Genomic DNA, 7,703 nt, shown 5'->3' with positions numbered 1-7,703 from the left:
TGGATCTCTGGGAGCTTGTTTCAGTAAGTAGCTCTTACAGTAACGAGAAAATAGATGGGCCTTGAGGAGGGCTCGTAAAGTGGATCAAATTGTAATGAAGGTACAGGAGCAGGCTGGATACAGGTAGGAAGCATTGTACTTCTGAGGACAAGGTTCCTGTTAATATCTGTACTACTGATCTAAGTTTAATAACAGAAAATCCCAAACTCTACATAAAAAAAACCCTTAATGAAACTTCTCAATATCTTTGTTTAGTATTTTGAACTGTCTTAGTTTTACAGAAGCATAAATGAAGGCATAGGATTCATAACTGACTTGTGGAAGGTCATATAGGGACATGCTGTCAGATTTGGGAACAGAACCTGATTGTTTGGGCTTCCAGTGCTGTGCACAAGGGTTCCCCAGCCCCCACCCCCTTTCCAAATAGCTTGTTATACTACAACACAGCAGAAAGTGTGTATCTGCAGAAACATGGAGACGGTGACCACAGAGACAGTGTGATGAATCCCTTGGGAAAACATGCACCTGAAACCATCACTGAACTCATCAGCAGCAATTACTTTTTAAGAGTTTTGTGTATTTCCTCTCCTCAGAACCTCGAGATTCCAGTTTTTGGATTTGCAAACTCCTGGAGTTACATAACACTCACAGTACTGTCTGTCTGCATGTTGGTGGGTCTCCCTGTCTTGGCAGAGGCACGAGAAGATACCGCTCTTTCTTGTTAGTGAAAGCAGTCTGTGTTTGACAGTTCTGGTGACTGCAATCTTACTTATCTGCAGAACAGTGGGATGGCAGCTGTGTGGACAAAGTGTCAGTTTGTCAGTTCTGGTGTAGCTTGCTACATCCTCGAGGAATAAGAGGGTATCTTGCTCTCTCTGTGCCAGTGTTCAGTCCATAATTAGTGACTTGGAGTCAAAAGGAGTATGGTGTGGTTTTTATTTGTTGTTACCTGGTGGGAAATTACTTGTGGGCCTCCGTTACTCAAAGTCCAGGCTTGTTTATAATTACACGAGTGTTCTTGCACTCTTTAGTGTTTGTGTTACCCAGAGCAGTGTTGCTCTGATGCTTTTCCTTCCACCTCTAGCCCACTCCCCCCCATATCTGAGCACTGGTGACAGAGGTGGGTGGGCTTGTTCACAGGGATCCTCCCTTCCCTCCACCCCTAAGTAAACGGAAGTAACTGCTGAATTTGTAATAGTAGATAGGGTGCCTCAGTGTGGTTCCTCCCTTTTCCTGACCTTGCTGGTGAGGCAGCTGCTGCAGATGGAGACTTGATGTCTCCTGTGGGTTGTAGAAATAACCCTTTGCAGCTCAAAACTTGCACAGAGCCCTTGGGGGCCGGCCAGGGTGCTGTGGAGAATAGACCACGATGTGCTCCTGAACAGAGCTCTAGGTGAGAAAGATGGTATCTGCAGGTGCCTTTCCTCCTTCACCTCCAGCCTGTCGGCATGGCACTTCTGACTGGGCTGGAGGGGTCTGTCAAGTGCTTCATCAGCTTAGGGCCAGGTAGTGACATAAGATGCAGCACTTCTAATGGGTGGGTTCTCTGAGGAATCCTTTTATTGTGCAGAAAATGAAAGCAGAACTCTAAACATTTCCTCTTGGTATTGGACAGAATATGTTTTTTTCCATTGGGTTAATAATAAGAGTGTAGATGCCACCTTTGCTCGAGACTATGCAAATAGTGTTACTCATTACTTATGCAAGCCCTCAGTGCTGTTAACAGGAGCCATGAATGCTTTGCAGAGTGTAGATTTGTTACTATAATGCTGATATTTTAGAAGAAGAGGAGGGATGGGGAACCCTGCATGAGAATTTCAACTTTGAGCAAAACATGAGCGCAGCATTTTCAGATTCCACTTGCAAAATTCAACAGTCTCTATTAACATGAGGTGAAATTGGTAGCCAACCTGCTGGTTAAGCTGACAAACCAAATTAGTTTTACTCTGAAAAAGATTGACGGATTACAGTGTGACTTTATTTTTAATAATATTCTTGTCTAAGATTCCAGATCAGATATATTTAATTAGTAAGTTCTGGGTTTGACAAACTGAAAAAGGCTCTGAAAATCAAAACTTGGTTTAGGCCTCCGCTATGATAAAGTCTTTTGATAATAGCTGCAGATGATGTCTGCTATGCTGTATCTTCTGCCATAGTGCAGTATTCTAAAAGAACAGTAAAGGTTGTCTCTTCTGCAATGACATACAGCTTTCTTATGTTGCTTATGTTTCTTATGTTAAGATAGCAGATATGTGATAGTGTCATCCTCCCTCTTCATTCCTTCCTTCCTCCCTCCCTCCCTCTCCAAAGAGCCCAAAATAATCAACTCTGTGTATTCTTTCTACAGCAGAAGTTCAAGATTAGGCATGCTGCTCTAAGTGTGAGGAGGCTTTGATACTGTAGTGATGAGTAGTTAAAAACTCATTGGGAGGAGATTCTGCATAGTTTTCCTAATTTTGTTGTAACCTCAAATAGGAGTAAAACGTGGTATACTCTTCCTACTTTTGTTAGGAAGGTGGGGAGGCCTTTTGGAACTTGGGCAGAGGAGGCTTATTAAAACAAATGCTGTTTTGACATCCTTAGAGTTGAACATAATGTTCTTACTGGGTGGTCTTAAGGTTATAAATAGTACCAAGGAAAAAAATTGCTTGTTTACTACTTGAAGCATAACAATTCTTTGATATCCTTGGAAAAGAACTGAAGTGTAGATTCTTAGGGCTGCTTTCACACCAGTGTTTCGCATGATAATGTTTTTTCTAAACTGTATCAGGTAAACATGTTGTTTTTGTTAGCTTTTTTTCCCAGCTAATCTTTCAGCAAATGCTTATCTTCACTTTCATCCTCTGATCTCCTTGTACTCTGGGGTCAGCAAATCTGCTAACCAGTATTTGTCCTGTGGCAGTCATTGTCAGCTGAGCATCTTAGCCTTTATTGTAGTAGGCATGCTACAAATTAATACTTGAACTGTGATTTCCCCCATGCAGTAATTCAGTGTTTTCTGGAGTCTAAGATAAGAAAATGTGTAAAACAAATAGACAAGAGAGGAACAAGGTGTCCAGGCAGTTGCATCAGCCTACTGCAGTAATATCTAAGTAGCTGCAGAATATGGTATTATGGCTTGTCTTTTTGCAGATGTACACCTAATGATGTTAGTTGCTGTTAGGTTCCTAAATGTTACTTGTGACATTTCTCTCTCTAGGTGCTTCTCCTAGCTTGTGATCTTACTGTGAATTTGCTGGTTTCTTTCTTGCTGCTGAAGTCTCCTATCTGCTTACTGTAGGCCATTTCCTGGACCTGTTGTCTAACTTTTCTCCTACTGCCAAAATACTGTGGACTTTCTGTTTTCCTGCTGTTGATGCAAGAGTGCTCTCATCACAGCTTCTGGCTCTGAAACACTCACATGCATGCTCTCTACCTTGTTGACTTTGTCTCATTTCAGATCTCATCTGAAAACCTCTTCTCCCTTGCCTATTTCTTTTAATTAATCTCTTTCTATTATTTTACTGTCTTGCAGCTTAAGTAATGCAGCTGTTTGTCATGATGCTTTTCAGACAAACAGCTGCTTCTAGCATGGGTTCGAATATGAAACCTGCAGCTACTGAAGACATTTATATATGCTTGGTTTTTTGATTATTGGCACAGAGTGAGACTGAGGCCTTGGCTGTGAAGTGGTCTGTACCACCTGAGGAAGCTATGATAAGCAGGATGCAGAAGAAACAGAAGGCAGCTGGGGAGATGTGGTGTGCAATGGGACTGACATGATTCTGTCTACTAATAAAACTCTTAGGAGGCCTCTCAAATATGTAGCCAGGCCTTTCCTTTGTAAGAAATATGTCTTGTTCAGGAAGCTGGTCCTTTTGTTACTCTGAGACCAAGGAGTGGAAAGGGCTTAATAAAACTTACCTGCTTGGAGGGCTTTGGATCCCTTAACAGTAAGGGAAAGGTGGATTTGTCAGTGGGAATGGTGTTCTGTTAACATACATTAGTAGGTATTTATCCACAAAGCAGAGCTGGACCTGATCCTGAAGGGGTTTTATAAAATATGTAGTCTCCAGGGTTCCCACGTGGAGACCTCGCAGCAGGTGACTTGGGTGATGCTTCAGTCAAGGTCCAGAGAGTATCAGACTAACAAATGGAGATAAGATGGATCAATGCACTTAGGTTGGCAAGATCCTTGGAGACCTGGCTGGGGATTGTTCACATTTTGATTTGCTGGCTGACTTGCAGGATTTCTAAATCTCTGGGAGGAGGTATTGTTTCTGTGATGCAAACTCCTGGCTTTAGCTGCATTAGATAAAAATGTGTGTCTGGTTTGGAAGCACTTGGCTCTGCAAGGGCTCTCTTCAAACACCGTGGGTGTGTTTCCTGCTGCTGCATACCGTATGTTCTCCCAGCACTGAAATGATCTGGTTGCCGCAGTAGTCCTGAGACTTGTCTGGGAGCATTGCAAGTACATGTTGTCTTAAACGGCAACAGATTTTGTATCTAATTTCTAAGATGTCTTTAGCTTTGAGTGTTAGAGAAGATTATTGTTGCCATAGGTGTAATTGAAGCTTGGCCTCATACAATGCTGCTTACTTTGTAAGAAGTATTGTACCACTTGAGTAACTTTTAGATGTATATTTTGTTCCTCTTTAGCAGTCTGTCCTTTAAACCAACGGAGAAGGATAACAGTGGATGGAAAGCTTTCTAGCACAAGTTCCTTCTTTGGAAATCTACTATCCATGAACAAGAACTGTAAAATCAGTTCCTGCTAGTACTATGCAGTGAATACTGACTGTTCAGAAACTGGGGGAGGTATTTGTTGTAATTATGAGAGGCTTGTTTACTGGGGATAGAAGCTGAGTATGCAGGGATATGGCTTGCTGTTCCTCTGCTAAAGGAAGAAAAATTGCTGGTTTTGGTTCTGAATGTGGAATGTATTGGAGATCTGGGTGTGTTTCTCAGGCATGGAAAGGGCTTAAGAGTTAATAAAGAATAATCTATGTTGTATAACTTTCTGCCTTGCTGGAAGAAAGTGGGAATGGTTTGAAGGATGTCTGAAAAGCAAGTTGAGGCTCCTGAGCGACTCCAAGTTTCTGGTATGAGTAAAAGCACAGGAGGAATGGGAACGAGCATGTAACCCTCCTTCACTCAGTGCCTCTCTTCCTGTGACATGGTAGGACAACATTAAAAGCACATACTGCTGCTCTTTGCTTCCTACTTATAGCAGACAGCTGGAGAGGTAGCTTTACTGTTTTTCTCAGATTGCTGTAAGGGGTTACTGCAGCAGCACTGGGAGTGGGGGAGTATGAACTGAAGCAGGTACTTATTGGCTGTATAACATCCCACCAGGCCTGGGGGAATAAATGTGGGGAATACTGTGAGTCATGCTTGTCAGTCTCATAAAGCAGGAGGCTTTTTAAAATTGGCCTTGGAGGGGAAGAGGTGTTTAATGGAGCAGTTGTGAAGGAGTTATGCAAATAGAGAACATAAATAATGAGCAAAAGGTACTCATTTAGGCTTCTTGCCTCCTCAGAAAATGACTAAATGCAAACTAACCACTGCAAAAGTGAAGAAAAATGCATCATCGTTAAGTATAATGGGTGCAAAAATGTGGCCATTCATGATGATAAGAAAATTCTCCTTTTGTGACTAGGAAAATGAATTTCTGTAGTTGTTGAACAGGAAAGGTTTTCTTTTTTTCTCTTTTCAATTTCCTTTAAAAAACCAAGGTGGGAAGCTGCAAAGCAGTTACTCTAGTAAGAGCTGATTAGGAGGGGAGGTAGTAAAAAGACCAGTCTCCAATTTTGCTTTGGACATATCTTCAGTGTTTAGGCTGTCTTTAGATAAAAAGTCTTTGCTTTTCCATCCCCTATTATTTATGCAGGAATTTATATACATCTAAATACTGTATATTCTTTGGTAAAATTCAGAGCATGTTTTTAGGGTATAACTTTTTTTAGCTAGTGACACAGCCACTTCTTGTTGTTTCAAATTAGAGTTTCAAACAGAGCTTATGAAATGTAATTGTTCCAGTCCTGGGCTTGCTTGGATCTGCTCACATCATAGTATGAATCTTTGATAGCTAAGTCTTGCCAACAGACTTAATTGGCTTGGACTACCTCTTCTGCCTCTATTGCAGTGTAGAGAGGCCATCCCAAGTGTTGAAGCAGTTACATATGCCAGGTACACTGTCCCTGCCTTAGCCTCTCCTCTTTTAACTAAGTGGGGGCAGGTGCTGTGCTTCCATTGGGGCACACATGTGGAGGTAGATGGCAGAGTGGGTATCGGCGGGTACACAGTTGTGGCTGACATCATCCTGTTGTGAAAGGACTGTTCTTCTGAACACAGGTCCTCTGTAGCTAGTAATAAGGCTACTTATCTGTCAAGCCGATTACAGATGAGTTAGTTGCAAGGTGTCCTGGTGGCCCTACTAGAAATGCTGAGATAGAATAGTTCAAGGATTGTTTTACTACTGGAGGGGGGAACAGGGAGTGATTTGGATGTGACTATTCTCATGCATCTGATTGCATGGAAGCATAAGCACCCCTGTCATATGTATGACTGCATCTCCTGTATCTGCTTAAAGCTGCCCTCTTCTACATTGTACATGAAGGGGAAGCAGTCTTTAAAATCACATGAAGGAGCAGCATAAAATCACCAGTGGAACTTCAACATGGATTAGAAAACTTTTCTGAAATTATGTCTGCAAGAGGCATTGCAGCTGCATTTCTAGAAAAAGTTACTCACTTGAGCTACTGCTGTGCTAACACTGCAGCAACTGTCTCTCCAAGGACTTTGTTCAAAAAACCAAAACAACCCCCTCATTCCTCAATTTGACCTATTTCCTATATTGCTTTTTCTGTATTCTGTTGGTTTCCTGTAAGTTAAGCTTTCTCTGTTGCTGGATGTGGAGATTACCATATTTATTCCTGTTACCTACTGTCCAATTCACATTTTTTGGGGGGAAAGAAAGTGGTATATTGACTTGCCATTCTTCCTTCCTTTCCTCCTCTTCTCCATTCTCCTGAGCCATCTGTTTTGTTCTGGTGTGTGTTTGGGTTTTGTTTTTTTAGCTAAATTCCTACTTGCTACAATTGAAATAACCCAGTATTCAAATAAGCTTATTTATGTAAGGTTTTAGAATGTTCTTGCTAACCATAGGCTCAAATTTTAACATAATAAAAGTAATTCTTCAGAAAGAAACTGGATGTAGTATGCTTACAACTGCTAAACCAGATAAAAATTCTAGTCAGATTCAGGAGTGCATAGAAGTCTAAACAATATTAGCAACTGTTTGTGTGATCAGATAGAAACAGAAACTAGGTTGATTTTCTCCACTTACATGCAAGTTCTTGTAAAAACAATCAGTCCTTGTATTGCAGTCCATAACTTTATTACCATGAGATCACTGTATAGCCTGTGTGCTATGAGTGTGCCTTGTGCTAGGAAGCAAACTACTACAAAACTGGGGAGATCCACTGGTTTCTGGTCTACGCACATTGCGTTGGTGTTGTGATATGTGCACGCCCTTGGATGGTTTCCAGCTGGAGTGAATATATTGATCTTAAAGACACTAGTTAGTAGTGTAGTGCTATAAAGTGTGAGAAGAGAATTTGACCCTGTCATGGCCATTGTTTTCTTCTTTGTTTTAAAAATACTGTGATGTTTGGGAACTGCCTTAACTGTTAAATCTGGGCAGCAGCTGTGTGTCAAAAGTT

At 41.4% G+C, this 7,703-nt stretch overlaps 1 protein-coding gene across 1 annotated transcript in view; it reads left to right on the top strand.

Moving 5' to 3' along the window:
• Window positions 1-7,703, top strand: part of ABI1 (abl interactor 1) — a 77,722-nt gene continuing 70,019 nt past the window's right edge. Inside the window, exon 1 of the mRNA XM_026842085.1 lies at window positions 1-23. The gene's annotated coding sequence lies outside the window, so the exon portion shown is untranslated. The remainder of the gene's footprint in view (window positions 24-7,703) is intronic.

Source organism: Athene cunicularia (genome assembly GCF_003259725.1).
Source record: "Athene cunicularia isolate RWA chromosome 2 unlocalized genomic scaffold, athCun1 chr2_part1, whole genome shotgun sequence".
Taxonomy (NCBI): domain Eukaryota; kingdom Metazoa; phylum Chordata; class Aves; order Strigiformes; family Strigidae; genus Athene; species Athene cunicularia.
The sequence above is the reverse complement of the archived record's forward strand: the minus strand, read 5'-3'. Positions and strand labels throughout refer to the sequence as shown.